Source organism: Zophobas morio, unplaced genomic scaffold (genome assembly GCF_036711695.1).
Source record: "Zophobas morio isolate AGI-343-1 ecotype UQ-CSIRO unplaced genomic scaffold, CSIRO_AGI_Zmor_V1 ptg000058l, whole genome shotgun sequence".
NCBI lineage: Eukaryota > Metazoa > Arthropoda > Insecta > Coleoptera > Tenebrionidae > Zophobas > Zophobas morio.
In genome coordinates, this window is record NW_026972163.1 from 223636 (window position 1) to 248038 (window position 24403).

The window sequence follows — 24403 nt, forward strand, 5'->3', positions numbered from 1 at the left end:
GGTAAAGTATTAAACACAATTTTCTTACTTTGCGATTACTTTATTATCATTAAATAACACAGTAATCAAAAAAATATCTTCTTATGACGCACTCTATTATAATGCCGTTATACTTCTTTAGTTTAATAAACCCATGTCTAATTTCATATTTTACCGCTTGCTGGAATATAACGTTTATCCCCACAACACCAACTGTGCAAAAATATATTGTGTGTTTTCGGTGTTGTGGGGATAAACGTTATCTTATTAGAATAGCGCACCGAGTGGTCAAAAAGAGCTTGTAGGATACGAAAATGTCAGTTCGCTGTTTGAGTTTATCTGTGTTCTGTTTGTCTGGTGTATTTGACGACGTTTGGTTGTTTTTTGATAATTTTACTAAACAGTTTGTGTGCAATTACTGAACTGGTTACAATGAAATTTAGGCACGCTTTAAAATTATTGTATAAACATAAACAGCTGTCAATGACAAATTTGTGTATTTATCTCAAAATTTTGTGAGTAAAATCTCAGTTGAAATGTCTATTAGGTATTGCACCACGCTAGGTACCTACTATACATCTGTGATTAATTATTACTAATGTACCTATTCAAATTTCTAAAGTTAAACATATACTTAGTTTTAAATGGCATTGTCCTAGAACTCACATCTGCTTGACATATTACCAAGGCGTTAAGTTTCATCTAGTGATCATGGATCTGTCTATATGTCTGTCTGTCTATCTGTCTGGTGTCTGTATCAATTTGTATTAGAACACGTAATCTCTGAAACCACTGGGCTGATTATTGCCAATTTTTACGTACATTAGGAATATCATGTATATGGTTAAAAGCTAACCAAAATTTTTCCAATCATCCCCACCAACAACGTGATGAGAACCCTTCAAAATTTTTCATAATAAGAACATATGTACTGGGAAAACTCACTCGACAGGCGTAAGCATCAATTCTGTATCAAAATAAACAGCCAATCAGATTTATGAATTTAACTCTTTACTGTGAAAATTTGCAATTTAACACCTTATAAATTTAAGAAGTTTTTACCGAATTGCACCCATCAACGCATTCATAATTTTGAAGAAATTGTTAATGTGTTTCCTGTCATGGTCACTCGAGACGAAATATAGACAAGTGTGTTTTCGTAACATAATGCCATCGAATGCGAAATAGCAGTGTATGGGTAATTAAAGTATAATACATTAACGAATTCAGAAAAACATGCTCTACAAAAATCTGAAAAAAGAAATGTATAGAGTATTATTAAATAATAGTATATTAATAACCAAGGGACTAAAGAGGCGTGGGCATTAACTACTTAAAAACTGCTTCAGTCTTGCGGTGATTATGGTATTTTTTCCATGTCCTGAGGAGTACAATGAGAAAACATTTTTTTTTAACATTTAGCTTTTTACGCTGTTACTGGTATTACTTATCTATTATACTTGTTTTAATGTATAGACGTTATCATAAATGGATGTTGGGAAAATCTTTCTTTTTATTTTTCAAAGTAACGGGATTTATTGGGCTGTACTGCAGGGGCGAGGGAAGTCCTGTCGAAATAACCTTTGACCAATTTTTTCAAATAGAACACCTTATTACCGTATCTTACTTTATTTTTTGTTCTAATTATTTTTATGTACCTCTTAAAATAGTAATAGCATACAGAATTTCCCTCGCTCCTGAAATACATACAACAAATCCCGCTTCTTTTCATGATAACCTAATGTTATTATACCGTGTTATTTTTTGTGAACATTTGGCCGTTTAAGAAAAAAATTCAAAGCGGATTCGTAGACCACAAGTATAGAAGTATGTTAATGTATAATATTTAAATCATTTTAAAACAGAATTCTTTGAAATGACGTCATTAAATTGTTGGTGGGGATGATTAGCCAAATAATTTTGGTTCTACATGATATTCCTACAAAATTTGACAAAAATCGGTCCCGTAGTTTCAAAGATCACGTGTCTAATAAAAATCGACACAGACGCCAGTTAAGAAAATTGGAATAACGTCGCAACGTCGCATCGGAATTTACTGTGATTGTCAAATTTTGAGTAGAGGACAATCAAAATATATAAAAATATGTAGGGAATTTTATTAAAAAAAGAAACAAAGTCATCTATGTGTTATGTCTTAAAAAAAAGAACGTTCCACATAATTAAAAATAATTTTAAAGTATAGTCCTCAAGGAATAAAATTTTTTCTATATTTAATAATTAACAAGATATCAAGGACCGCGCGCTTAGTAATAGAACTCATCCTGTAGATTTTTTCGTAGAAAGTACATGAAAAACTCCTTTTACACCTTGGTAACTTAATGGGTTTTATTTATGGGTATACGTTAATAAATATTTTTTACATTAATTGGAAAAAGTTAACTATAAACACCAAGTTTTAAACATACGTAATAATACAACAAACAAATTCTAATTATTATCTTTATAAAACATTCCCAGCCAATAATTATTATTTTTTCGTGTGACATACGTTTTGGAAACAATTTTGATTAATGACATTTTCTTAAAAGTAAATGTCCCTCTCCCTATTAACCGTTGAATGGCTTGATTAGATAAACGAAATTGGCTAGGACAAATAACAACTGGAATATTACAGTAAGGACTTATAATACGATCTAACATCGTGCAACTGCGTTAATCAGCTTTACCGCACTTAAGTAAAAAAAGGAAAACATCTCACGAAAACGATAAAAATAAGCTTCTTACTCTTAAAATCAGAAAGTTATGCTAAATATTTAACATTTCCTTTTTATAATTTTTTTCGTGAAATAGCTAATAATAGACTTGATTTTATAGAAATATTTATTATAAACATTCTGTTTGTTGTGCGTTAAATATTTACATTATAAATAATGTTTTACGTACAACAAATCTTGAAACGAATGAACAGAGTATCAATACTCAATTTTCAATTTTACGCTTATTCAATAGAACTTTTCGCTTTGCGAAAATCCTCAATTTATTTGAAATTCATGTAATAAAAAACTGCTTCAACTTAGCTTTAACGTCCTCAAAATTTTATTTTCAATATTCGAAATATTTTTTATTCATAAATTACGATAACCTTGTTTTGTAGCAAAAGACGATTCACTGTAGTCCCCTTAACAACGGCAGGTTTGCCTGCCTTGTGGGGTTGTGGGGGAGGTTGTGGGCCACTGGGGTATGGAGTCACATTAGGCAAAGTCTCCGCATAGTGAGGCGCCGGCCGGTGTGATAATGGATGCCATTTACTTACTCATAATGCATTGATAGCGCTCCATGTGTATATTAAGGGTAATGTGTTGTAGGCTGACCGCTTTCAAAGTTTTTAATGAATGCTAATGGTAGAATTCCTATATTGTTCTTACACAATGCGATAACACAAAGTAGAAATAATCAACTGCCTTTGAGTTTTGACGTCAAATGGAGCTTTCTAAAAGGTGGATTACGTTCTTGTGTTTTCGAGATCGTGAAATGTGTGTATTATAAATATTCTAACAGATCTTTAAAACGAATGTATCAGTGTTAGATTTTTGAAACATGCCTTAAAAGTCAAAAAATGAAGATTTCCATTTCCGTTCGTATTTAATATCTTCTGAAAAAATTGTCTTGTCATCTTAGGAAGGCTGTGAAATAGAATAACACAGGTGCAAATAGTTTTGTACCTTTTACATCCCGACTCTAAACTAAGGAAGTATTGTAATCGAGTCCATCGGGTAACTGGTTGCTTTCAAATTATCTCGATGGGTCATGACTCCTAAAGAAAAAATAGGTCTCCCGTTACCGTTTGTCTGTCTGTCTGTCTGTCCGCCGTCTGTGTCGTTTTTTGTTACACGGAATCTACCAGACCGATTGTCGTCAAATTTTATATGCATATTACGAATTTCATGTAGATGGTAAAACGCTAACCAAATTTTGTCTAATTATCCCTACCAACAATGTGTGGGTTTTGAATTGTATAAAATGGCATAGTTTTTACGCGTAGTTAATTAGTAATGTTTCCCGATAAATACGATTTTAGATTTGGCATTGTGCCTATAATAGACGCCGAGATGCACGCTGCATTTATGATGGTTCACGGGTGAACGAAGTATTGCGTAAATAACTAATCAATAATAAAATTATATAAGCAAATAAGTAATTATTCAAAACCGTGATAACTTTATGCAACTGTTGCGATATGCAGACCAGTCTTGGCGGCAACATTCAATTAAACTTTCAGACAAAGCATAAAACGGAATGTTTTTCCGTGCCATATTTTTCAGTTAACTTTAGGTAATTTGCACATTTTATTATTTAAACACAGCTGGACATGTCGAAACGAACCCATAAAACTTGTGAATTGAAACTTAAGTACTTTATAACCAGTAATACTGCAACTTGTTTAAAAAGTTAAACGGTAGCAATCATGTTAAATTATGGTTTTACGATATCCGTCTGCAGATGCTTTCCAAGACAACCGTAAAACCAACTGGGAAGTTAACAGAAATTACAATTTCTCTGTGATCTTTGCGGTTTAAGCAACATTTAAACCCCATTTCAGGCAAATTAAAATTTTAAACGGTTCGGGAGAATAAGGAGCAATATACTTTATTTATGGAGCAGAGGCATGTTGTAAAATTTTATACACCTATAAGGTGTTGGTAGCAGTTAGAAAGTATCGATTGGCTTTGGAGTATAAAATAAACTAAATCTAAAAAACACGTGCAAAAGACTGTACATTAAATGCAATATAAATTGACAGATGTGTTCTAAAACTGTAAAGGTACTATTTTAATGTTAATTAATTTAAAGAAAATATCCGTTGTCTTGTCCGATAATACGTGGATATGAATTTTTATCAAATTATTTTTACTCTTTAGAGAGACGATTGAAGACTAAAAATATATTAAAAACAAGTTTTTATATTCGTCCCTTTGTCAATCGTCCTCTACTTATAACTTAATCATGTCGGTCTGTATATAAAGTGTATAAAATTTAGGATGACCCTTCTGTGGGGCATGTTAAATGTACTATAAACAATCTCGTAAAATCGATTTGTAATGCCATTTTTCAGCGTTTCATCTAAATCGCTCAGGCTTGTATTTTATAAACATCGTTACTGTAAGAACTTTTTTATCGTCTTTTAAGTGACATTAATAAATATTGTTATCAATATTCTTGTATACATGCAGCTGACGGAGCTAACAACAGAATCGCATGAACTGTAAAATTTCACGATGAGAATTTTTGTGAGTTAAGTTATAAAAATGTTCTGGATTGATGAATACGAGTGATAAATCATCGGTACAACAAAAAGCGGTTTATTGCAGAATAGTTGTATAGCTCTATGGAGTGCCATAGTCGATTTAAGATTAAATGTGTCTTGCTAGCTGTTTATTGATATATTTTAAATCCACAATTCAAGTTCAAGTTCAACTGGTACACGGTAAAATTCGATCCAGTCTGAAGAGCTGTCAGCGCTCTTGTCATAATATTCATTAATTTAATTTACAACGTTCTTGATCGTTGCTCAACTTTTTTCGCCAGTAGACATTACTTAGCTACTTTGGTAGTTCGTGTCGGTGAAGTTTCTGGGTAACCGGATTGATTACACAGTCGAACAATTTTAGCAAAAATTCATGTTACAAGCATTCTAAAAATGTATTCTGAAAGATCATTTTCTGCTGAATAACTATCTAATAAGACATTATTCCTACGTCGTCAAAAATTTTTTTTTTTGGAGATTGTTCATAGATAGTTCCAGTTAAAGGTGTACTATTGCATAATAGGAATAAATATCTAGTACCTACTGCCGACTGCATACTCCATAGAAACTGCAGAAACATATGAGAATATTCAACACTTGTTAAACTGTATTAACGACAAAAAGTTTGAGTGCAATTTGATAGGCCATTTAAAAATTGTAGCTTTAGTAACTGGCTTCCAATCTGGATATACCAAGCATATGTACTTCTTATGCAAGTGAAATACAAGAGAGAAAGCATTTCAACATCTGAAAGCAATATTTCCTAAGATTTCTGCTGCCAAATAAACCAAGGTAAAAACTAAAATATTACAGTTAATTTCAGTTTTCATATTATGTACGTTTTCTATATTTAGGAATTTTCATTGGGCCTGAAATTCGAATGAAGGATCAAATGTTCTACGCCTATTTGAATGATGCTGAAAAATTTACTTGGGAATCAATTAGCTTAGTGATCAGTGAATTTTTAGGAAACAAACGTTCCACTTTGCTGATAATCGTTTCATCGAGAAATCAAGAAAGTCGAAGAAAGATTTAAGAGAAAGTCCCAAGTATACATTCTTTTCGAATACAGGCTTTTATAAAGAGTTAGATCCTTCTCCATATTCTAGGCAGGTTAAATATTCGAAGACGTAATTAAATATCTGTCGACAGAAATCTGTGGAACATTTTTCTAGTGCTTCTTGCCCGTTTTTCTATGTAAAATTAGAATTCACTTCATTTTTCTAATTGTTCACCGGACGACAACAAAAATTTGAATAACTTTTTTTTTGACGACATGGGTATATTATCTCTTTTAAGAGTTGTTCAGCACAAAATTACGTTTCCGACCATGGTTAGAAAATAAATGTAACAAAAACACTGTTCTACTGTGTTATTATATAATAAATATTTAGTAAAAATAAATAATTATTTGCCATTATAAACACTTACTAGTGTTATGAATTGTAAAAATAAACATAAATCGCACATATTTGAAAATATTTAATACATATAACAGAAACACTTTTACAGCAGAAATGTTTATGCCAGTGGAAATGTTGTAATAAATGTGTTTTGTCAAAAATTACTCCATTTTGAATAACTTATTACAAACAGGGTCTCCCCTTATCACAAGAGAGAACAAAGAACGCCTAAGGATAATCGATAAATAAAATAAATTAATACTGCCACACACAGAATTACTGCATTCTATTTTATTGCTTTATCGAAATGCTAACATTTTGAACAGTAACAGTGATAATAATAATAATAATAATTAATATATTTTATATTATACAACAATAATATTCGCTCATACATTATATGTAAATTAATTTATGAAAATACATTTAGTCTTCAAAGAAATAGTAGATTTTCAGAATTTGTCTAGTATCGGTCACCACTTGAGATAATTTTAGTAACCCCGATAGAGAGTGGCGAATTCTCAAGGAAAACTCCAAAGATGACTCATTACTGCAATTTTCGTTGCTCGTTCTGTTGTTTTTTTATCACAAGCTAATTATTACATGTAAATAAGCTTGTTTATGTTTTTATTTCTTTATCTAATACGAAAAAAATATATAAAATACATATACCTAAATGCATAAACTGATACTTTATTTTTCGAGTTTTAAATATAGAGTTGCACAATAATTACGTATTTTGGAAGCCAACTGTACTGTAGTGATATAAGAGGAAACGAAACGATATTTCCAATCACTACAAAAAGGTAAAAATTTATCACCTGAATCCTAAGACGTGGGTTGGGGATGGCAGTGTGGCGGTTTCGTTTATGTGTCTGACCAAAACTGACTGTATCGAATGAATTTTCGGATGGCATGGTTCGTAAACCCTATTGTGCTTTGCCGACGTCGTCACGCCTCTGACTGGTCATTGCAGCATTATCGGTTCCATTCTTTTCTTAATAGAGGCACTGAAATAATGGAATTTCTAAAGTAATTTGGGTTCACGCGGAACTGTTCCGCCCTGCATTCTGGACCACCGCCATTACCTCCAATAGTCTTTTCAGAGATTGATAGTTTCAGGCATGGTTCAAAACAGTCCCAAAGCACAATCGTAAAACTGTCAAACTATGATGAATGGTTGAAAGCACCGGGAAGTTGTTCCCGTATTAGCCGAACAATTCTTTTAAAATTTGATACATTTTGTCACTTGCATCGGTCTGGTTTTATCCGTCTTTTTTGTTGGTCCATTCGATATTTTGTTTATGACAAGTGCTAAGATGTAAAGTCGATAACCCGTCACGTCTCGACGTGAAAGCGTGTTTTTTAAAGCATTATGTGCATAAATGCCATAAAGGTTTTTAGACATCGTAATCTGAGGATACAATGAGTCGCCTAATAAAATTTTTCCAATATATCCTCACAATAAAAATATTACGTCGAGATAACGATACGAACGAATCCACTAAACATAATACCGTTCCAATCCCTATTGAACACATGACATTTCCGTTACAATAGAACTTGTCGGGATCAAAATCTTTATTGGTCTGTGTGATTTATTTGTCTACACAATATCCCATAGGCAACATATGACCTATTTTTGACTGGTTTTGTGTTCTCCAGTGTACATATACTAAGCCATATGGGATGAAACATACGTAGCTACAACGTTTAACTGACTTATTCGTAAAATGCTGAATAAGTCCCTCACTATTTCGACACTACACCCCATTGAGTTGAATCCCTGGATCTATCTGTGCACTGTTGTTAGAAAGATTAGGTGCTTAAACAAACAATTGTCTGACATAAATGACGTACGACATGACCCTACTAACTTCCACGTTGTGTGCATTACAAATTAGAAATTGTTATTCAAATTAATTGAAAGCGTTCATAATTTATCATTTTTTTATTACCCTAGAATATTTTCCGCTCGAGGCTCCTCTACCACCATATATATAAGAAGATTAAATGCATACAATTTATTCTTATTTTTATTTTATTATTAACGAACAGGTGACCCACAGGCTTGGGCACGTAACATATTTTATAACATGGACAAATGGATTTTTTTCAGTTCACGTGAATATCCGCTAAACCTCTGATGAATAATTTGTGTAGGAAGAGAGTTTTTGAAGAAAAACAAAGACCACATTATTACAACAATTAAAATGCTTAATTTTACTTATAAATTATCCACAATCAACTCCATCTACCATCCAATCACTCAGCTATAGCAGCTTGTAATCATGTAATTGGTCTAAAGTTTAGATAGAACTTTCACAACCCTAAAACACATTCAATACTGCATGCACAATTTAATTTTATCGGTGTAATACAAACACTAAAATAACATCAATTTTTCTACAGATTCTATGGTAACTGAATTGGTTGTTGTTGAAATATATGCATACTTATTAAAAATATATACAGAAGCCCCGAAAATTGACCTTTCTTTGACATGCTCAGCGAACGCCGTGCTCCCGGCTTACTCTCTACACTGAGTCTACAGTGTTGATATTACAAAATTTAAAAACACCTCTGCTTGTTGGCCATTGTTACGGTCAAGTTGGTGTATTATCAAAATTTCAAAAGAGTTGCAAAAGACAGACAGACGGACAGACGACAGGTAAACGGAAATCGACATTTCTCTAAAAACTGACTAAACAGTTAGTCGAACAGTGATAAATCCCTTGTTTATTGTATCGATTGGAAGTCAGATTTCACTGGATGACAATAAATGTGACTGTTAAATATATTGTGATCGAACGTAAAGAAATAAGATGTTATTTTTCACTAGTTAACAAACTGACGGAATGTAGTTTTTCTTACCGCAAATAACATTAAGGCAATTTGAAAAACTGGAATATATGAAATGTTCAGATGTAATAATGACATTTGGGTGTATTTAACATTTTCTGTTCAATTAGCATTTTTGTAGTAAGTATTAAAAAAACACTGCCTGACAAAAAAACCCGAACACTTGAATATTTGTAAATTTACGCTAATGTTTGTGTTATAACTTTTTTTTTACTTTTTTTCTATTTCCACATGTTGTAGAATAAAATAATGTTTTTTATTAATGAATACATTAATGATGTGCTTTTCGGAATATCTTTTACAAAAGTTTGACCAGTTGCAAGTAATTACAAAAAATTCAAGCGTGCGAGTTTTTTTGTCTGGCAGTATATTTTGTAATCATTCAAGGCACGTGCGTATCTATTCGTAATTTCATATATTATTCCTTTGCAGAGTAGTAGGTATATTATAATGCATATATAATATATATTGAATCGTGTATTCGGTCATTATTCCATTAATATTACATGATCAATAATTTTGGTAATCACCGTAATTTATACAATATTTCCAAATGACAAAAACATGGGTCTTATCTTATCGCAACAGTTAGAAATAACGTGAATATGTTGTTAAAAAGCAACAAAATTTGTTTTAAATTATTCGGACGTTTTACATATACGTTGGAGCCTAATCTTCAATAAAGATTCATTAGAAATATTGAATAAATTGTTTTTTTAAATTATTTTTGAAGAAACTGAAAATATGGAATTATTTCATGCAGTCATTACTTCTGGACATTCTCTAAGCAGTTGTAAAAAAAATAATTTGTCTAGATAATGCCAACGTGTTTGTGTTCTTCGATTTTGTGAGGTAATAAACTTTATAGTGAAGTATGTATATCTAGATTTCTCGGTGTTTGGATTTAGATGACGACGAATTTCTTCATAAGAAACCTATTATTTAATTTTGTTTGTAACTGTTTGTAATTTAGTGTGACCGCCAAGATACTAGCTAGCACGCAAAAAATGGAACGTAAACCTGAAGAATAGCAGAAGATAGGGTTTGAAAAGTAGGGAACTAAATACAATCAAATTACAGTGTTTCTCAAGAATCTGTCGTCATATTACATAAAGCAACATAAATTTTAAGAGAGAAAGATATACGGAGATCTAACCAAATTTTGAGATGACGTTATCAAATTTTTGGTGGGAATGAACAGATAACTTTTCATTAGAGTTATACTAATACATATGTTACAGTAATCAGTGCAACGTATTGTTACGAAAGAAACCCATACGCCACCCCGGTACGACGCCTATGGGTCGTCGAGAGCTTTCTAGTAGGTATGCACGGCAATGACAGGTGATTTATCCTTGGTGACGGCGGCCGAGCGGCGTTCGAGAAGCCTGGAAGCGGAAGTCACGATTCGAGAAAGACTTCGATCGCAGAAGTGTGGGTTTAAATAGAGACCGCCTTCGGGAACGATTATTATTCAGCCAGTTGAGTCAAGAAAGTCCAATCAAGTTTTACCCACGCCGATTTTATTCACCGATCAATGTAACAATATTTATAGCCAGTACACAGAAAATAACGTAAGTATATACAAAAAGGCAGATGACGACAGACAGAAACGCCTGATCTACATTTTTATATGCTACAAGCTGTGAAACGTGTGAAGCAATGAGATGAAACACCTTTTTAAAATAAGTAGTAAATAATTAAAAATTAAAAAAAAGTTCTAAAAAAACAAGCAATTAGTTAAGTGCGGGAAGTTTTTTTCCAAGACATTCTTCCAAAAAAAATAAGGATTTTATGCCCTCTTTCATCATTTATTTTGTTTTTATTTATTTTTCAGGCTCTAGCACACTGGCCTCATGGTTACGGATGAAATGAATTCCTCAATTTTTTTTGTATTTGTTTCAAATATGAGGTGCGGATTCGTTTTGCCTAGGGTCCTAAAAATTGATGTATCTGACCCCTGCAACAAGTACATTTACGATAAAGGTTCGTTATTTTTTTCTAGTATAGAATATAATAAATGTTAAATTATAATTAAAATAAAAACATGACATAAATCAACGTTGTAAATAAAAATAATTCATACTGTTTATGAAATTATGAAATTTCACTGATATATGTTTTTATTTTAGGATGATCTCATTATTCATGTTTATAAAGCAATTAACCACGTCGTCGGGTATAAAGACCTTGCATTAGTGCGTCTTCATTTATAATAGCAAATAAGCCTAATTTTCGTTTATCAATTTTTAGAAACGAAGTGTATTGATTTAATTTTGCTTGTTTAGTTTGTTCTAGAATTGTAAAGACCTTAACATTTTATAATTACTTTATAACACGTAGTTGAGAACGACCATACATTAGGTCTCCGTCGATACGAGTCTGGAGTAAATTACTTTTTAAAAGCATTGGTAGGCAGTTCGTTTATTGCTTTTTAGTGTAACGCGTTAGCAACAATTTGTTCATGCATTTCTGGTTGACAGTGAACATTTTTTTTCAATACCAACAAACAAAAATTTTTACCGATTATTCGTGTATTAGGCATCCATGTTTTACGTCTAAATAAAGTTAAGAATAATACATCCATTTTATCAAAATCTGGACATTGTCAATACAATATTTTTTATATTAGTACTTCTGATAGAGGTCGAAAACCCATGAAAAGAATAAATCATTTAAATTACTACGTACATTATTTCTATCATAAAGTTTATGATCAATGAATTGTCAGATATGTATGATTATATTTTTTTCAGGCATTTGGTTTATATTAGACACTATTGTGTAATAAATTCGAAGATACTTATCTATTATGAAATTGGACATGCCTTAGTGTAGAAACCGATAATTTTTATCGACGAACTTGAAGAAACAATAGTCAATTTTTTTAATTAATAAATTTAATGTTAACGTAGATCACATACCTACATGTGATTTAATTATTTTCCAGAATTTTGTTCTTCTAACTTATTAGTAACTCCTTGATATCTGGAACCGTTTAAGGACAGTAAACAATGCTTTTAAATTCAACAAGTATTCTAAAAATTGCTTCCGGTTCCTTAAGCATATTACGCGGTTTTTCGCTGTCTTTCCATAAGAAGATACTTCCTGCATAGTAAATTGCACGTACTAAATTGCCGTAACAGCCTAGATATTAAATTAAAATGTTACTAATGTAATTTTGAAAATTTTTTACAACAAAATTTACTAAATAAGGTGTAATGTTTTTTGTAGTGTTTAAAATATGTAAATGAAAACGATTTATTCAGTATAGTAAACAATATGATGTGTCATCACTCATCAGTCATCACCTTGTCTAGTCAAATAATATTCATCTTTCATTTTTAAATCTCTCTGCCAACAAAACCTAATCAAATAAAAAAGTGTCATATGTTAATTTGATTAAATTATTAACTTTGGTGGGATCTAATTTGAGGCTTGTTGGGGACATGAAAAATCTTCTGGTTTCAAATTATAGATAAGATTTTGTCATAATGAGCTGCAAAATTTATGAAACGGAACTAAACTGATGGACAAAATTAACACTTCACCAAAAATTGAGTTAAAATCTATTCGAAAACCGCTATACCAATACAAGGTAACCTTTGTTGTACCAAGTTTGTTGCCATTTAATAGGTTAGCACAAGTGATGCAACCGCATCTGTCAACCATAGTCAACTGATGAGTGCAGTAATTATAGAATGAGAGATCATTCCCCGGGGAACTACCGAAAATTTAATCTCTAACAAGCGAAAGTAGATTAATGAGATAATGAGTAGGGAAAGATATGTGTGCTGTTAAAATCATTTTCAAGCTATTAATTAGATTGCATTTGGTTTTTCTCGTCTATTTATTTTTACGCATTCTTAATAGTATTTTAAGACTTACATTCATTCAAAAACGAATCACGTAAAATAAGATTGTATTCCACTGAGGTCGTTTGAAAATGATCATCACCTTTATCTATAAAGCATATATGTAAAGGTTCCATTAATTGACTGTAGGCAAAATTATATACAAGTATATAGTTAGTTAAGAAAGTGACGAGCTAATTTTGTCTGTGGGTTTATGTTATCAATTTACAGAATAAATAACAACCCCGTGTTAAAATGAGGGAATTTATGGATAAAAAAAAACTTGTCTTAATATAGTCCCTCGTTTAAAATAAATAATAGTCTGTTATTGGTGCCATATCAAGGAGAGAAAACTGTTGTAGTGTCAGATGCACAGGCAATCAAAATACTTCATTGCACCACTTCGTCGAAGATCGGTGAATAAAGTAATTTTAATGCTCATTTCAACTGGACGCGTTATGCAAATATTTATGAAATGTGGTTATGTTTCTTCCAGGTACTAAAAACATCATCACTTAAAAAATTTCGTTTCAGTCGCGGCCCCCCAGCGTGCCAACATTAAAAAATAAATATTGTGGCCGTATCTGGCCCATGTTTTTTAATCGTGAACCGTTTCATTTAAATCTCGTAATCCCCCAAGACCCGAACTCATCGCGTGTATAAAACTTTAAACGATCCGAAAAACATTCCGTAATCCGTAAAGTTTTCACATTATCGGTTGATAGCAGCCGAGTCTGGCCAGCATGCCAGGTAATAATTAGCCAATGGCGTGCAGCGTACTCAGCTGGGTCGATGTGAGAGTTATCCATTATTAAGCTGGGCTACTGCCTACCTGTGCGGGGGCGAACATAGCCTCGGATACCTGCGAGCTTTCATATGGAGCATACGGCGAAGGCAGGAAGTTTTCAGGCCCAGGCATTAGATGGGCCAGGTCCAGGATCACGATGGTGGGAGACGCTCTCGATGGTGGGGGCAGATAGGGACCTCTCACCATTGGATATCTGAGTTTTCGCTTTAGTGTTCCGTTCCAGCGTTCGTTGTGTACGGGCTTGAATTGAATCTTTACGAGTGGAGCTTTACGCGTGTTTTACGAGTGTGCTGTTAAACTATATTTTAATTTTTATTACTCGAATTTGGTGCATTTTTTTTTTTTGTTTTATTCGACGCCTCGTGCGGATTATGCTATGTGATGATTGGTGAGTTTTATTTTTGCTGTAGGTAGCATGATGCGTTTAATGGTTAAAGATGAGGTTATTTTTAATTCATTAGATGGTGCCTTCTTCAAAAATTAACGAATCAAATGTAGACGTGAAAGCGACCGTCGTTTACTAAGTCATGCTTATTCGCAGTTGTCTACGGTGTGGGTTTACGGATCATTAATTTGGTAATAGTGTAACGATTATTATTATACGAACACAATGTAATAAGGTGCATTCAATTTTGACGTAATAGAGCCTGGCTTGGTAGTATTAATTTATTTGTGATGGTAGAATTTATTAAATTAATAGTTATTATAGTGCTTCATTGCAACTAAGCGAAAATGAAGGTTTATGGCCGGCCACAGCTTCATTTTCATTTTATAATTATATCTAATTGTTTGTAAAGCTGTATGTGCTATGCTGAAAAATTAGTTATTTTAGTAGCACAATTAATGGTAGAAGATAGAAGGTAAGAAATTGGAAAGCAAAAAACATATATTGAAGGGCAATATTTTGATAGATGTAGGTAATGTCTTCCAGTATTAGTGATTAAATATAATGTATACAACGATTTTCGGTACCGATAACACAATGAATGATTTTGTTTTTCCTATAATCATAGCGAACACTTTGATGATACCACGGGTCATAAAATTCAAATGTCTTCAAGGCAAATAAAGGTAAATAACCTTTCATTCGTTTCAGAAGTTAAGCTTTTATCATCACATAAATTATATGGTCTAATTTAAAATTGTAAATTCAGGTAAGAATTTTCTCAAAAAGATCTGAACTATTGATTGTTACGTAGATACAGTTAAATTGATCAATGATGTTTTAGTTAAATATTATATTGTTTGTTTTGCCAATATTTATAGCAAAAACGCAATGTCAGCAACGTTTTAGAAAATTTTCTTTGAATAACGTAGAGGTATACGGTTAAATATGTTAAATATCTTTGATATTTTTGTCAATGTTTTGAAATCGGTACCTGTATCAACAACGACCATAATTTATGATAACATATGTATTGCTAATTTCTGCGTATTAGGAACGTTCAGGTAACGGTTTAGATAATAATTATATTCAAACTTCCAAACTATTTGTTCTATTTTTCGCAAAATTTATTTTGCCTTTAATGGAAAAGAATAATCGGTTTATAAACTATTAAATACCAAAAAAGAAGTTTCTTCCAATAAATTAAACAAATTCCGTAGATTAATAAGAACTAAATCAAGTAGTAAGTAGTTTCAAATTGTTTGCAATAAAATTATATGCCGGTATCGAAATCAATTCACTTCATGGTATAGTATTACAAACGGTTGTATTATCAGTTAATTTTTGTGTGGTCAAAACGAGATTACTAAAACAATGTTTCATCAGTAAGTAAACATAGCCTGTGATCAAAGTCGCTGTAACTTAGAGCAGATAAATCATTTATTGGATAATATTTTTTATATGAAAATATATAGTAAATGACTCACGCCACTGTGTTGTCACGTCTTTATTAATAACCACAAAACTGTTTCATTTAACAATGATCGTCGAGAATTTTTTTGCAAGAGAGATTCATGTAATTAATATCACACTGGGGAGATAAACTTGGGCTGAAAATCAACCTTTTTCCAAAGATACGTTTATTGGAGAGAAAGAATATTATTGAATATCGACTTATAAATTGTTGCTTTTGTAGTAATTTTCTCCCGATTTTGTTTAGACTATACGTTTGCCTGTATTGCTATACCAAGCACGTCCAAATTATAGTAAAATATTGAAGATTCTGTACCTACTACCACTTTCCAGTTTTCTGTAAAAGTCACTCTCATGTGTCATTTGTTGATCACGTCCTTTTAACATGGTACACTCCTTAGTTAGTAAATTTTAATAACTGCGCATGACCTAATTAAATACAGAATACATAATGTGAAACTTCAATATTAACAGTAGTAATTATGACACTGCAATGAATAATTACAAATTAATAAATTTTGGTAGAATCGAACAGTGGAAGTTTTACATCCTGCAGATGAACCAAATATATTGTTTTATTTAATTAATAAGTATGTAAATAACTGTTATGTTTAGAGCATTTTTTAGATTTAACGATATTTTATATCCACAAATTTGGTCAAGGTCATTTGGTGGAAGAGGTGATCCAGATTTGTTTTTCAGGCATTATCTAACTGACCAAATCTGGAGTTGAGCATTGTATGAACAACAAACTCATAAAGTATTTTTCCCGACTATATATTTTCAGACGTATCTTAGTTTCTTTACGGTCAGTGGTTTTATATCACATGTAGCTTTCATTCGTGGGTGACATGTGTATGTAATACAGAATATAAGACACCTAGTATATGTATGTAAATATATTTTCGACTGCAACATAGAGTTATGTCATATAAAAGTGTTCCGTTTATTATATTGGTGAACCACTAATATAACTTAAAAATTACATATCTTCTTTTGTATGTTCTTACCAAACAAAACATCAGCCACACAAAAGCGGACATAAAGGCCAATTTTACTAATATGGAAATAATTTATCAGTGTTTGATCTATTTCCTGAGAATAGAAAATTCGATAAACAGTAGAAAGACAATAAAACGAGTTAGTGCTTACGTCATCTGTGTACCTAAATTACCAACTAGCGTGCCAAGTATAAGAAAGTTTATACAAGTCGTTGCTGACGACGAAATAAAAAAAATCATTCAGTTCTGCGCCCGCCAAGATCCACACAAGCCTCATTACTTTTAAACAGAAACGACATCGATTTGTGAATAATTGATGCTTTCCGTAAAACCACGTCAGCTAATTTATGTCGTGTATTTATTGGAAGTCAAATCGATGTTCACTATCCTGATCGTTGCGGTTTACCTGACTGTTGATGTTGGAGTGAAATATATTTGATCCTTATTTGGTTGGTGGTATTCCAAAAAACTGCAAAAGGCATTTAATTCACCTTTCCTTTACAATTATGTCAACATTATTTACGATAGAGTATGCACTTATCGCTAAAATATTAAAAGGGTCGTAAAATTAACTGCATTGAGGCAAAGTATAATCTCTAGAACCTTTTATAAAACAGTAAAAAAGTGCCACACAAGCAACTTTAATATCTCTTCTTTAACCCACACAGAGCTATAACTTAGTCTTAAGCCTCATTATATATGGAAATATTTATAATTCCCTCGACAAATATTTTTTCTCTCGGAACGGGGATGCGTTTGTTTAGGCTACGCTCAGGCGCTTTATACATTGTGCACATTTTCAAGTGTTCAAGGACGAGCTGAATTAAATGCGTTCAGTATGTGGTTGACGTATTTTTAAGAACAAGTGTTTGTGACCAAGTAGTTTTGCCGGCCTCTAGTTTTTTACGAATCATGCATAAAACATTTCTATTAAAATAATTCCCCTCTCTTTTTTGCTCTAACGCGCTTATTTTCGAGAAAGGAATCCATTAAAACGAAATCACCTCAGAAACCAGCGAATCATCCCCTCGTAGGTGGATGGATGAGTACGACGGGAGCTTCCCTTTCTCATATCGCGTTTCTTAACAGTCGTTATCCAAACCGCCATGGTGTGTCTCATTTTACACAAACATCCTTAAAACTTTCAACCATGTAAATAATCATGACATTTTTACGAGTGAATCTGCCTCCTAAAAGGAAATAATATTTCAGTAGTTACTTTATATTCTCATAAATAAACTGGGCGAGTGCTGATTTATTCTATTTTTATAATAGAAGTTCCTTTTGGTTGAAGCAAGCAAGCTAATAGGTTCAAATGCATCTGTGGGATAACGTAAGCCAGATACGTCGAGCGCGACTGAGTAAATTTATTTAGATGATAAGAAGGCCTGAATTCTTGATGAAACGATGTACTGATCATACACTTCATTCTTTAAGACACATGACAGTTTTATGGATTTTCGTAGAAAAGTGGACTAATGTTTGGTGCGTTTATGAGTCATTTCACCAATAAAGTATAATTTACGTTTTGTAAATTATAACTGTTTATTAAATTAACTAGGGCGAGTGCAGATATTTATGTGGTGAATTCGACAATGGTCTTTATTTTTTATCTTTTTAGTTTTAGCTCAACATTAAATAAAATTAGGGCGAAAGTTCCAGCAACACCACGATTTTTTAAATATTTTTGAGAAGACTGTTAACTTTGGAGATAAAATGGCGGTATTAATATTAATATATTCAATGTAGTATTAATGACAATGCTACAATGTTAGAGAGAAATTGAAATGAACTGCTTTTTAAATAATAAAAATATGTATTTATGTTCTTCACTTTAATCATGAGTCTTGTAGAGAGTATAAATAAACAAATTTTGTCAGTATTCTACAATCAATAGGTCAGTCGTAATGTTTACTGAAATTTATAAACAATCCAAGGTAGAGTTTTGAAGACAGATTTTTAAATGTGCTTCTAAAATATTTTTTTTGATCGAATATATGATATGTGCAAAATTAAAGTTGGCGAAGGGAAAAGAACGTGTCCTGCTGAATATTGTGAATGATATTTACATATTTGAGAAAATTTTCTATTTTATGAAAAAGATAATTAAAGAAATTCTTTATAAAAAAAATATTAGGAGTATTTTATAACCTTCATAAAATATTTTATAACCTGTAACAACTAAATTTTAGATTAATCGAGTCGATAGTTTCGGAGCGTAAGTTTTCAAAAAATTTCAAAGGCAGATGTGGAGGCCGGAAACGGACTTCTTCGTGAGATGTGAAAAAATTAGTAACATAAAATTATACATGTCAAAATGGCACTATTAGCCAGCACGAAGAAAGTGATAAATATGAAGTCACAGTGAAATAACTGTCGGGCCTATCTGTAGAAGTGTTTCAAGAGTATGTATTAACTCGTGCTCGAATGTAATTTCTTAATTATTTCATATTTGTTGACATTCTTAACGATATGTAAAGACTAATATTTGTCCAATCGGGTTACTTATGGAAAATATAATGACGTAAATATGGTGTCAATTATTTTATATTTTAGAGCTACGTGCACTTGCGCTCGTGTTAATGTTGCAAATCGTATGAACACTTTTTTCAAACATTATTCAAAATGTTCAAATTAAAGTTAAAATTTTAACTTTGAACACTTCACACCATTTTTAGCAAAACTCGTCACTCTGTATATATAACCATGATGGTAACATAAATATGGGATCACGATTAGGTTGCCATACATCCGCTCATTTATTTTGTCGTCCTCTACTCAAATTTACATTTTTCACATGCACTTGATCCTGTAAGTGAGAAGAAACATATACGCCCACATACAGGTAAAAGACACTTGAGGAAGGAAGTCTGCATCATATTTTTCCCAATAAGTGATGATTAATGTTGAGCATTCAGCCACATGCCTCCTCTCTCTATTTATACATTCATCTAAATATAAATCTTATTAACATGGTAAAGAAACAGTGTTTGTTTTAATATGTCGAGGTAAAAGAAACAACGGCCTGGTAATGTCACAGTCAAGACGGATGAGCCAATGTGAGCTCCTGGTTATCACCGGTTCTCATCATCCCATTATTTACCGGTGTAACAATAAAAGAGACTCAAATGAAAGTAGCAAGCACCTTCTTTCTGCCGCCAGGGGCAGGTCTGTACTTAGATTTATGTGTGGCGGCCTGTCGGCTATCGATACGGATCGATAAGGCTTGTTATAAATCTGGGGAGGCGGGTAACTCGAATTACTGATGTTGACAGTGGTTCTGTTTTTGTCTGAGTTAAAGGTCAATGCACAATTACTCTTTTCCATTGTGACGGCGTGGTTTATTTCTTCGTATATAAAAATAGACGGCGGAGTTTAATTGGAATGAAAATATTACGGGAGACAGTGGCAGGTTACACGGTATACAGTAAAACAGTTCACGGTGAACAGTTTAAAAATAGATTTTGCAATATTTCGATTTTTATTGGTGTGATTAGATTATTCATACCAGGCTATTGACTTGACAATTCGTATTTACATCAATCTTTGATTCAACGTTAACCGCGTCAGTTTAAAATTTCTTTTCAATGAAATTGTGAGACTTGATTCTTCAAATCTGAGTGAAATTTGTCCAATCATCCCCACCAAAAGTGTGATGACGTTGTTTCAAAATTCTGCTTCGCAACTCTTGTGTAATATGTCCGATATGCTTCTACACCTGTGGTATGTTAATCCATATCTGTAGTTGTAACCCTATACTTTAAATTAATTTTTTTTTTCGTTAAGAAAAATCTCACTTAAAACATACAGCATGGATAGGATTATCCTTTACCAGAAGTTTAATAATTTACACCTATATTGTTCGAATAACCTGAAATTTTTGTAACAAAATAAAATTTTACAGTTTATTATAAGACGTTCGATTTCGAAAAAAGTAATTATCTTTTAGTGTTATCTGTTCTGGATTAAACATAAATTTTTGTACAAATTGCTTTAGAATTTTAAATTGAGTGAACCATGGAGTTGTGCTATGTATTGTAATAAGTCTTCTTTCTCTACAAGTTTGACTTGGAAGTGATGTATCTTGAAACTTGCTACACCTAACTGTGATGTACGTAGGTACATCAATACGTCAAAAAATATTTCAAATCGAATGTTTCAAATGAAATGATTGGTATATGTATATGTAGTTTTATTATTCAAGTAGTAGCCATAAAATCGAGTTTATCGCATCGACCGTCATTACTTAAATTTCCACATAGGTTTGAACTATCGTACATTGAAGGATGACTTGATTATATATTTTCTGGCTGACTGCAGATATTGTTGTGAGTAAAAATGCTTTATTTGTGCTTGCAGTGAAATTCCATGCATGAGATGTATCCTTCCTTACATGGAGATGCAATATAAATTCGAGTAATATTTTCTGAGAAATGAATAATTTTTTCTTCGTATAGCTTGTAGAAACGGGCAAATATCCTGCATAAATATAAAGCTAATCCGATGTGCAGTCGCCATGAAATTAGCGGACGCGTTAGTGCACTGAATTACATGCATCGTTCGACAGTTTTATGACCAATAACAGAATTAACTCTGAATGAGTACATTCCAGAATTTTTCTCATCCCAAGCTAGCTCCTCATAAGGTAATGCGGGAACATAAATAAGCGCTTTATACAAAGTTCATCATTGAAAATAAGCAATTTTACGGTTGAATTTATGACCAACGCGAACATAATACAAGAATTACGTCCTAGGACCAAAAAATACAAATCCCCTATTTTAAAGCGGCAAGTCATACCCGTGAATATTGGCTGAAGCCGTTACGTTAAAATCCGCTTAAAGGTAATTAGTGAAGACCGCCTGGCTCTTTATGATCACACACCAAATCCCGGCGGTTGCATTATTCCAACCCATTGCCACCATCCACGCATAATAGACATTACGTTGATGGCTTGAATTAAAACTTTCAAACTGCCACTCATTGTTGTTTTATGCCAACGAATCTGTTTGGTGACTACTATACGGGGGTTGTTCCCATGGCAACAGGTGCTGCTGCTGTGAACTTGGCTTCTGTTTTCACTTCTCGCCCATGTTAAATGTCGTTTTGAAGGCACCTTAGAGAAACAGAAGTTTGCTTCCGACTCGTTGTGTTATCTAAAAAAATAATGACCTGTTAAAATCGTTTGTCAGCCTGTGAGAAAAAAGTTGCGCTACTGAAACGGTTAGTTAGATTGAAGAGACGAAAAGGATGTTGGTTATTTTTGTATGGGAAGGTAAATATTGATGCTTCTTTAATTAGGAATGGAGATCTAAGAGACGCTAAGCCACTAACCGTGTGTTGGTTTAGATTTAACTGTGATCATTTCATTCATCTTTCAGGATCTGATGATAACACTATTAAAGACTTTGAAAGGAGGCCAATCAAATCACTTTGATCGTGATATTTTTCATTTTCTTTCCTCCCAGATAAAAAGTAATTTTTTGCTTGTGCGTCCTGTTAAATGATGGAAATAAGGTATATACTTACATACTTCGGTCCAATTTTTTACTCAGCAGAGATTTTCTAAGAAGTCGGTACTAAAATTTGGTTTAAGTCGCCACTAGATTCACTGGATAAAACCCATTTAAAAATATTACTTTTGTCGCATCACTGTCTTTTAATATACTTAAAACAAATTCTTTTCTTTTACCTACACGAAACTTTTTTGTAGTGATCTTCTGTATTCTCACCGAAAAATTTGATGTTTGTATTTGCTTTTCTGTTTATTTTCATGAAGACTGACCCTAATATTTAATATAATTAAAATATATATATAGAAATGTAGAATATAAGCTCCATAAAATTATATAAACGTTTAGGTCATTTTTTTTACAAAACGCAAAATACAGAAACGAATGCAATATTTTAAAATCCAATAATTTTGCTAATATTTTGTCAATGTTCTTTCTAAGTTATCAGGAAACCCATCGCTCTAATGTTGTTAATCTGAAGTTATTTACACAACTAAAGCACAACGTCTTATAAGAGGTATAATGTTTATAATTTTTTTATACTAAAACAAAAGTAAACCAATTTGGCTTTCATCAGTCAGACACAAAAATTATGTTCAGAGCGGAAGAGTTAAGTCAAAACAAAGACCTCGTTTATTAAATCAAATGTAATTTTCCTTCCAGAAAAGGACTTGATATTTTATGTATGAGCGCCTAGGTAGTATCGTTTAATTAAAGGTGTTGTCGGATTTTAGAAGAATAAAAATAATATCATCATCCTCTTACGAAAGCAGTTCAGTGACTTTCGTCTCGCCACTCCCATGTCAATCATTTTATCGCTTCAAAAAGTTGAAGATGATAATATATCATTTAAGTCCACATAGCTAAATAGATATTTACATAAGCAAATGTTAATGCAAACAGCAAATAAATGAATTTATTGACAGTTGGAATAGTGACAAACAAAGGCGTGCTCATACGGAGGAGTCGTCGTCTGGTGTATTTTTCTCAAACACTTGACGTCGGAAACTAAACACGTCGAGTGGCTTCTTTACTTTAAAAATCCCACGCCAATTAAATAGTATCTCCAATCTCTGTTGTTAACACAACAGGTTGAAAGTGAAGCAAATCTTCCACAGATGACAGTGCGTCCGTTCAAAATAAATTGACACTATCTGCTGGCTTATTAATTTACTACTGTCTTGTCCTTTGATAATGGGAAGATTTATGTCAGACACAGACCGATTTAGGCCGCTACAACAGCAACACACTTATCCGTTTTATTTATGGACCATTCCTCACTAACTGCTTTAATTTGATTTGGATCAAATCGCCGGGTTCCCGAAAGGTAGGCACGTTCAATTTCACTTTTATGGAGCTCCAATGGGTCGAATAATAACTCGTGCAGCTGTTGGGTTATATATTGAAAACAAAGTGGTATTGACATTTATTCCAGAAAAATCCTGTTCAAATCCCTCAGCTTAATCGTTCGTTGGGATCTTATTGACAAAAGTGGATAAACTGAACAATGCGCAATAGAATGCGTGGGGTAGCTTTCTTCTAGTGTTACGTGATATAATTATCGAGTATGAGAAGATATGCGACGGAAATACAAAGCAGTTATCGTTCTTTGATTGTCGTGTGCGGCCGCAAAGGTATAACTAGCACGTGTTTACCATCTGAAGCAAAAATGACAGGAACTTTGATCTGAGAATGCCATTTCAGTGTCGGGTACGTCTCGAGTGAGTAATGTGTGACGAAGAATTTGAGATTTTTCCCCGAACTTCATTTACGCGAACACATCTGGAAATAATTGTCGTAAAATTAATAGGCTGTTTTACATGACAACGCTGCATGATTTTAAATATCGGATTATTGTT

The 24403-nt window shown here is 32.6% G+C and overlaps 1 protein-coding gene across 1 annotated transcript in view; it reads left to right on the top strand.

The window, feature by feature from the left end:
- Window positions 1–14302: 14302 nt before the first annotated feature.
- LOC135143311 (discoidin domain-containing receptor 2-like) overlaps window positions 14303–24403 on the top strand; it is a 29869-nt gene continuing 19768 nt past the window's right edge. The window contains exon 1 of the mRNA XM_064075175.1: window positions 14303–14560. The gene's annotated coding sequence lies outside the window, so the exon portion shown is untranslated. The remainder of the gene's footprint in view (window positions 14561–24403) is intronic.